Source organism: Culex pipiens, unplaced genomic scaffold, assembly GCF_016801865.2.
Source record: "Culex pipiens pallens isolate TS unplaced genomic scaffold, TS_CPP_V2 Cpp_Un0004, whole genome shotgun sequence".
In the NCBI taxonomy this organism is placed as follows: Eukaryota; Metazoa; Arthropoda; class Insecta; order Diptera; family Culicidae; genus Culex; species Culex pipiens.
The window spans coordinates 93,027-102,579 of record NW_026292821.1 but is presented as its reverse complement, the minus strand read 5'-3'; the positions used below and the strand labels follow the sequence as shown (position 1 = coordinate 102,579).

Here is a 9,553-nt window from a genome sequence, read left to right as displayed (position 1 = left end):
CAAGTACCTGTTACAGTAATGCATTACAATTTCTTCACACGAGGCATGTCAAAAGAAAAGCCTAAACGTCAATTGACGGCTTAAGTCTAACACTCGACGTTCCTTCCAAGGTGTCCAAGTGAATTAACAAACACCGACTCGCGTATCATGAGTGACCGAAGGGATCGTTCCAGGTTAGGCGGCGCAGGGCAAACCGGATGAACCTGCTGATAAATAACTTGAATAAGGTTTTAAAGAGATGGTTTTCGATGTTGTGGAATGAGATGTTCACACGATGAACATTGATTGGTTAAAGAGACAGATCTCTTAGTTTTTGGTTTAACATTTTCAGTTGGTACTCTTCCTAACGTCTTCTTACAGCTGTCATCAAACGTTAGGAAGGGATGCGCGGATACTTCAGCTTCTTCCCTCTCACAAAAGATTCGATTTTTTGAAAATTTGCATCAACTGGGTGTAAAGAACCTCACCTTTGTTAGCTTGAAACAAATACTCTAACCTTTCCACCCAGTCCCCGAAAAGAGTCCCTTTCACGGGGTTGGGCACATGGTTGATCCGTAGCGCATTGGATTTACTTCCGTAAATATTTCGTAAATATCGTAAATACAAGCGTAAATATTATTTATCTCATTTATCTGCACGATATTCGGAACAAAATTTTGTTCAGTGTGGATAGTGACAGTTCAGAACTGTCACTTGTTTGTTTCCTTCATTTACAAACTGTCACCGCTCCAATCCAGCTTGAGGTATATTTTTTCACCTTCAGGATTTCCGGTGCCCTACGAAGATTGGGACAGCGGGACCAGAAACGTCAGCACTTCTACTAAAGAAGCAAATGCGGGTGATGTCGGCAGGACCGTCGATGAAGCGGTCCCTGCCGGCCGAACTTTCACCACCCTCACAATCCGACCGCAGCCGTTACCGCAAGCCCAACCGGACCCGGGCATGCTGGAGCTGATCACCAGCTCGAAGAACCCTATGCCCGCGTGTTGGAAGCCCAAGCCGTCGCAGTCAGAAAGCCGGCAGCGTTGCACACCCCCGCAGAACCAACGACGACGCAAGTGTGCTGGGGCAAAATAACGACCAAAAAGCACAAAACGTGGGAGGGCGACGGAACGTTGACCATCGTGGGCGGGAAGAGCGTCACGTTGGGCGACGAGGACGGTAAGGTGATTGGGAGCTCCGGATTGGTGAAGGGGGAGGAGCTGGAGGAGGGTTCGGTGTTGAGCAAGGAGGTTGAACTGGTGGAGCGGATTGATGGAGAGGTGGCCAAGGAGAACGATGTGCCGGTGAAGAGGGTTCGATTCGAGGCGAGAGGAGGGTTTAGGCCGCCGGCGGAGTCGATGTGCACCGAGAGTCCGATGTCGACACGGGTGTCGAGCAGGTTGGGACGGTGGGGAGGAAGCGATTGCGGAGGACTTTGTTCCGTTGACGATGCGGGAGCCTTCGTTCGATCAGTGGAAGTATAACAAAGGGTTGCGTTCCGTACTGCGTGGCTAAGCATTTGCGGCCTCACCAGCGGGAAGGGGTGAGCTTTCTGTACGAATGCGTTTTGGGAATGAAACGCGATGACTCGGGACAGTTTGGAGCGATTTTGGCCGACGAGATGGGACTTGGCAAGACGTTGGCGTTGATCTACACCTTGAAGTATCAGGGACCTTACGGGCAGCCGATTGTGAAGCGGGTTCTGATCGTGACTCCGAGCAGTTCGGTGGACAACTGGGATCGAGAGATAACAAAGTGGTTGAAGCAGGAACGGATCTTTACGTTCATCGTGGGGCCGAATAGCAAGTTGAAAAAGTACGCGCACCTGTTCGCAACCCAACGAGTTGTCGCATGGGGGGAGAAGGGAGAGGAGGGGGCGGTCAATATCGTATTTTTTTCATCATATCTAACAATACAAAAAAAAAGCTGATTTCACAAATAAAAAGAAATTAAACCACCGGCGACTTTTCCTTGGCCAGTGCGGACGCGTCCCAGACGAGCTTGGCACCGTCTCCGATGAACATCTGCACCAGCTACTGGCCGGCCAGCTTCAGGTAGGTCGACTTCGGTGGATGAATTCTCAGGTTCTTGAACTTGTCCTTGTGCGTCGTCGGCAGCACGACGGCCTCAATCAATTTCTGGATTTGCCTGTCCAACCCGCCAATGTCCGAATACTGCTCGGTCGGCCGGAAGTGTCTCCAGGATGAGGTACGAGTCCTTGTTTACGCCCACCAAATCGCCCGGCTTGAGTTTCTCTGGATCAACCAGGCCAAACACGGGCAAAAAGTACGTCTGCCGTGTCAAAGTCTTGATTACGGTGCGCTTGCCCTTCCGCTTGGAGTCCAGCACCACCACCGCCCCGTCGTCCTCCGTCTCCTGAGGGTCCACGTCCAGCAGCTCGATCGACTTGTCCTCCTGGGTTACCACCATCTCGATTGCTGGTGCCTTACTGAGTCCGGAACACGCACTAAATTCAACACAAAACAATGGAAAATCCGGATTTACTACGGCCCATGAAATTGCCGGATGATAATAGAGCGCCAGCGAATCGCCCGGCCGGAAAATGTAATAGAGACAGATTGATTTTTTTTGTTGTTTGTAAACAGTGCGCGCGTTTGCGATGACAGCTGTGAAAAACACTGAAATAAAATTCATAGAGGAATGGTGTATGCACGTAAATATGGATGCACATACGGATTAACTTATGAAATAAATGCAATATATTTGGAGTGACCACCTCGTGGTCCCTTTACGGTAGGGCTCAATCGTCGAGGAAATGCTCATTTTAATCTGTTTAATGTACCTGCGTTGAACGTCCTCGATTCTCTAACCACCGTTCAGGTAGTACGGGTTCTAAACGGAAGCGCAGTATTCCAAAGTAGAGCGGACAAGCCGAGCTTCCGTGTAAAGTGGGTTTCGGATTCTTGCGGAACGGAACACACGGAATAAAACGCGGTTTTACTTCACACACGTGTTTATTCTGCTCGATCACAAATGGTAATGGCTGTTTTGCAGTGACAGCTCGGTCACAGCTCTCTCTCTCTCTCTCGCGGTACACTTCCTGTGTACAGTGAAGGCGCACTACTCGGCACACCTAGACGACAGGGTTGTATCCTCAACACTCCCCCTCAAGCGCTGCCGTCTGCCAATCCAATGCTGGCACGATGTTTCCGGAAAGCTCCGGGTGGCAGCCCCTTTGTCATCATATCCGCAAGTTGATCTTCTGACTTCAGGAACTGCAGGCAGATCTTGTCCTCCTTCACCAGGTCCCGCAGGAAATGGTATTTCACGTCCACGTGCTTCAGCCGTCCAAAATCCTTCGATTCTTCTGCGATCCGTATCGACGACTGGTTGTCTTCGTAGAACGTGACTGGTTCAGGAATCTTGAGCTCCAAATCTTGCAGCAGTCGTACGAGCCACATCTCGTAGCACGCAGCGCTGCAAAGCGCGGTCAGCTCCGCTTCGGTGGATGAGAGTGAGACGCAGTTTTGCTTCCGGGTCATCCACCCAGTTGTGCATCCCAGAACTTGGTACACACATCCGCTGATCGAACGTCGGTCCGTTGGGTCGTTGGCCCAGTCCGCGTCCGTGAACACCTCAACAGTTGGCGCTCCTTCCTTCGCACGATACACTAGACCGAAGTCCAGCGTTCCCTTCACGTAGCGCAAGATCCTTTTCAGGTGCGCCCAGTGAGTGTTGGTCGGGCAGCTCTGGAACTGGCTTAGGAAGTTAACTGCTGCAGCCAGGTCCGGTCTCGTCGTGATTGAAGCGTAGGTTAGACACCCTATCAGCTCTCTGTACGGGGCGTCCGTGCGGTCCTTCTCGGCACCCTTCAGTAGCTTCAAACGACACTCCATCGGCGTCGACGCTGGTTTGCAGTCCTGCATTCCAAAACGCAGCAGCATGTCCTGGAAGTACTGCCGCTGGCTGATCCGCAACTTTCGTTCCTCCACGTCGCGCTCGATTTTCATTCCAAGGAAACAGTCCACTTCTCCGGTGTCAGTCATCTCGAACTCCTTGGACATGCACGACTTCACCGCGTCAACAGCTTTCTGCGATGGCCCGATGACCAACACATCGTCGACGTACAGAAGTACGATCAACCTTCCAGCTTTCGTCTGCTTGGTGTAGAGACACTGGTCGTTCATGCTGCGCACGAACTTCAGCCGGCCTTCGACGAACGCATGGAAACGGTCGTTCCACGCGCGTGATGCTTGCTTCAACCCATAGATGGACTTCTGAAGCCGACACACCAGATTCTCGCCCTGCTCGAACCCCTCGGGTTGAGCCATAAAGATCTCCTCCGTTAGTTCGCCGTTGAGAAAGGCTGTGCGAACGTCCATCTGGTGGATCACCATCTTTTCGTGGTTTGCCAGGGCTAGGACAGTGCGCAACGTGTCCAGCTTGGCAACGGGCGAGTACGTCTCAGTGTAGTCCAGGCCGTACTTCTGGCTAAACCCTCTAGCGACCAGGCGGGCCTTGTACCGGTCAGGTTTGCCGTCGGTTCCCCGCTTTATCTTGACACCCACTTACTTGTGATTGGTGTCCGCTTCGCAGGAAGTTTCTCCAGCGTCCAGGTTCGGTTTTTCAACAGAGACTCCATCTCCTCGTTGATAGCCGCTTCCCACAGCTTCCAGTCGCTTCGCTTCCTGGCCTCCGAGAGCGAGTTCGGAAGGTTTTCGACGTAGTTCATCGCGTTCAAGGCGTACGCTGCGTAGTCGACCTCGTAGTCCTTGAGCCAGGCAGGCACGGTCTTCTCTCGTTGCGGACGCTGCGGTTGGTCTACGCCACCTCCTTGAGGTAGGGGTTCCTCCTCGCAACTGTCAAAGTCGTCTTCCGGTTGCTCACTCGATGTGCCATCCGTTTCAGCTGAACGCACACTGGCCGCTTCTTGCTCATCGTCTGACTGGTCCTCGTCTGACGACTCGTCTCCAACAATCGGTTGAGAAATCTTGTGTAGAGACTTACTTTTGTGCGATCCGGATTCCTTCTCCTCCGCGAAGTCGACATCTCGTACGTGGACAATCCGCTCGAGCTCGGGGTTCCACACTCGGTAGCCGTTCTGGTGGTAGCCAACGAAAACGCCCTTCCACGCCTTCGGGTCGAGCTTCTTCCGGAGTTCCTTGGGTACGTGAGCGTACACCGGGCAGCCAAATGCGCGCAGCTTGGCGACGTTCGGCTTCGAACCCTCCCACAGCTCGTAGGGCGTGACGTTTTCCTTGAGAGCTCTCGTGGGACTCCGGTTCAACAGGAAGGCCGCCGTCTGCACCGCTTGACCCCAGAAGCGCTTGTCAGCTCCTGAGTCGTCCAGCATCGCACGGGCCTTTTCGACGAGGCTGCGATTCAATCGCTCACTTACCCCGTTCTGCTCCGGCGTGTACGGCACAGTCCAGTCGATCTGGATCCCACGTTCCTGGCAGAACTTCTCGAAGTCCTTTCCTCGATACTCGCCGCCGTTGTCACAGCGAAGGCGGCTGATCTTCCGACCAAACTTCGCCGTCACCATCGCCTCGTAACGTTGGAAGCTCTCGAACACTTCGTCTTTGCTCTTCATCAGGAACAACACCACGAAATGGCTCCAGTCGTCCGTGAAACTCACGAAGTACTTCTTGCCTTCAACTCCGACCGGTGCGATCGGACCACATACGTCCGAGTGGACCACTTCTAGCACTCGCGACGCTCTCGTTTCACGCGTTACGAACGGCTTCCGGGTTTGCTTTCCGATCACACAGGACTCGCACACGACAATGTCCTTGTCCTTGTCGCTCACACTCTGGTTCAGTCCAACCACCATGTCGTCCCGAATCAACTTCACCAGACTCTTCGGATTGAGATGCCCAAATCGACGGTGCCACAGTTCCAGACTTTTCGGTATGCGGCCACACGTCAGCAGAGATTCACTGTTCCCCGGCGTAGCTCTGAACAAGTTCAGTCGGTACAACTTTCCGCAGCGGGAACCACTCGCGACGATTCTCTGCCCGTGCTGTATCACCACTTTCCCGTTTCCGTAGGACACTTCCATGCCCACGTCGTCAACCCGCATCACAGAAAATAGATTGCAACGCAAGTCCGGGACATACAGCACATTCTTCACGGTACAATCGATCAACTTTTCACCGACATCAGCAAACAACTTGACCGTTCCAGAAAACTCGGCCTTGATCGACTCACCGTCCTTCGCGATGGCTATCTCAATCGGACACTTCAGGGGACTCAACGATTCGAACAGCGATTTGTCGTTCACTATGTGATCGGAACAACCAGAGTCGATGAACCAATCCACTCTTCGCAAACCGTCTCCACTTCCCACACCGACAAAGCAAACGCCACCACTTTCTTCCGCCAAGTGTGCCTTGGGCTTGTTGTCACTTTTCTTCTTCTTCTTTCGATCACTCTCCTTCTTCGACGGGCAAGCGTCGGCCTTGTGCCCCTCCTGCTTGCACGCCCAGCACTGCAGCTTCTTCTTCGTTTTCGCCGATCCAGAAAAAGCAGCGACGTCACGATTCGATGACGTTCCAGCAGGCACCGATTCGACACCTATCTCCTTTTGTTTCACCTCCTCGTCGAGCAGCCGGCATTTCGCATACTCCAAGCTCAAATTTTCCGGCTTCATCGATTCGAGCGTCGTGATCACCATGGAAAATGCCGTGCCGAACGTCAGGAACAAACTGCACACAGCGTCCAGCTCGTCCACCTTCGCCCCAGTCGCCCGGAGCTGACGAAGAAGCCGATCGAAACGGAGGAAATGGGACTGCAGGCTGCCGCCGTCGAACTTCATCGAGTGCAACTGCCGTTGCAAGTGCATCCGCCTGGCAACACTTTCCCGCAAGAAAACACGGTGCAGCTTCTCCCAGATCAGCTTGGGCGTCTTCTCGTCCTGGATGTGTTCCAGCTGGTCGTCGTTGATCCGGGAGACCAACTTCGACTTGCACTTGCGGTCCATCTTCCGCCGCCGGTCAATCTTGACCTGCTTTTGCGCTTTCTCTTGCGCCGTGTCTTCGTCCTTCACCACCAGCTCGACCATTTCTTCGACCTCCTTCTCAATGCATTCCAGCAATTCGTGCTCCTCCAAGAACACCAGCATCCGGTATTTCCACGCATTGAAATTCGTCCCATCGAGCAGTGGAACGAAGAAACGCTCCTCTTGTCCGGATTCCGCCATCGTTCACCCGACTCACTCGCGATTCCCGTAGACTTTCGGAATACGACCGGGCCGATAACCTAAAGTGGGTTTCGGATTCTTGCGGAACGGAACACACGGAATAAAACGCGATTTAACTTTACACACGTGTTTATTCTGCTCGATCAAAAGTGGTAATGGCTTCTCGTTTGTTGTGCAGTGACAGCTCGGTCACAGCTCTCTCTCTCTCTCGCGGTACACTTCCTGTGTACAGTGAAGGCGCACTACTCGGTACACCTAGACGACAGGGTTGTATCCTCAACACCGTGGCCGTGAGGTTACGGGTTTCGCCTTGTAAGCGGAAGGTGAAGGGTTCGATTCCTGTCTGGCTTTACTCACTGGGAATACTAGGGGATGGGTTTCGACTAGCGGCGTGCTGGGTTTCCAATCCAAAGGTCGTGAGTTCGATTCTCGTACCGGGATGATGAAGTTTAAAAAAAAAAAGCAATACAGGGATTTCAGGCAGTAGCTGTCGGTGAACCGATTAGTCGTTCGGAAAATGAAGCTTAATTGTCCGTCAATGAGATATAAGCGAAGTCACCTAAACAGATTTCCGCTGAAACCCATCCTTTCGAGTTTGGCGACTGCAATATCGTGGTCCAGCTTATCGAAAGCTGCTGACAAAATGGTGTAGATGGCGTCTGTTTGAACACCTTTTGAGCTTTCGACGTACCGTCGAGGATGTAGGACGTAAAGTACAGCAGGTCCGTGGTCGTTGAGCGTCCAGACAGGAATCCATGTTGAGTTTCGACGATCAGACTCCTACAGTGGGATGATATACGGGATGCCATCAGGACCTGAAGAGCACGACGACTTAGGCTTAGCTCTTGCAATACTGGAAGCGGCCACGTCGATAAACTTGATTGACTGTCCGTTCAGTGGGACATTACTGGCTGCTAGATACACCTTCTCGGGAGCTACTATTCTCCTCATTTGATTTACATGTTTCAATATGCTCTAGTAACTTTATTTTTATCTTCTATTGAATTTATCTCCTATTGAGCTAAGGCAAGCGGAGAGGATGCCGAGCCGCTATCAGTGCGAGCCACCTCCATACGCTTGCGGCTGTGAAAGCAGAAAGGAGAACTCGTGGGATAGCGTGTAAAATGAAAAAGATTCTCTCCGTTCGATCCAGATCTGGAGTGTGCCATGAAATTTACTGAAACCAAGTACACCAACCAGTAGAGCAGCTATCTGTGACCATCTGTTCTGTTAAATTTGTTCTAGAGTTTTTTTCAAAAGGACCTATAAGCTATTGTCTTTCATATGTTTATAGGACCTTATAAAAAAAAAACTATGGAGTTATTCTATTCCCTTTAAAAGCATATAAAAACAATATTTCCCAGGTGTATTCTAATCTGACGAGAATGCAGTGGGCCCCGCCCAGTTCTTTTATCTTCCAACGCTTTTTTTGTTATAGAGTACCAGCGCTGCTGGTGTTGTTGATGGCCACCCTTTTTTCTTTATTTGCTTCGCCTCTCGCTCGGGTTTCGCCAGCCTTCGATTTGAATAGGTATAAACGTCAAGTGACTCGGCACGTTTGTTTTTTTCATAGCGCTTGCAAATTTATTACATATTTCGGGATTATTTTTTAAGTGAGTGACTAGCTAATGTGCAAAAGAACATGTTGCCGGTAGTTGGAAGTAATTTCATATCTTAAGCGCTTTGAAAACGTTAGCGCAAGTGAAAATATATTGATGGCGACTTTCGTTAAGCGGTTAAGCTCTCATCTTGGTGTGTGGATGTGTGTGCAAACAAAATGATGAGAAATGGTCTCGCCAAATAGAAATTATGATCAAAAAGCCTTTTAATTTTATCTTTTTGGTCACTAAATGGCATAAATGAGTTTGCTTATTCTAGGCGGTTCTGTTGCTGTGAAGTTTATGGACTAAATAGTTCACTTGGAGCTTTAATCGAGCAACAATCTCTCCGTATGCTGAAGATAAGTTGATAGGGTTACCATAACAAATCACTTCTGACCACGTTGCGAATCTGTAAAATTACTCGAATAACGAACTTTTAACACTGACAAACTGACGCGTGCCACTAGTAACAAATTTCTGGATCATTTATGTCCTTCAATTTTTTGGGCACGTTGGAAATATATTTCGATTATCCATTTAACAATTAGCCGCATGAAATATCCGGACAACGTTTTCATCAAAATATCGGAGATCCGGCCTCCAAAAAGTGTAGAAATAATGCTTAAATGCTTTATAAATCATGATAGGGTTGTCAGATCATCAATCATTAAGGCTCGTTCGAAAGGCCCTTTCTAAAAAAAGTTATTAATACACTAATTGGAGACCGAATCCCAGATATTTGGATGAAAACGTTGTCCAAATCTGTAAAAGACTGGAATGCGACGGAACTATAATAACACCAAATATT

The 9,553-nt window shown here is 50.4% G+C and overlaps 2 pseudogenes; one reads left to right on the top strand and one right to left on the bottom strand.

Annotated features, from left to right (window-relative positions):
- Positions 1–942: 942 nt before the first annotated feature.
- LOC120431120 (DNA repair and recombination protein RAD54B-like) lies at positions 943–2,026 on the top strand (annotated as a pseudogene).
- LOC120431119 (26S proteasome regulatory subunit 6A-A-like) lies at positions 1,932–2,722 on the bottom strand (annotated as a pseudogene).
- Between the last annotated feature and the right edge of the window lie 6,831 nt (positions 2,723–9,553).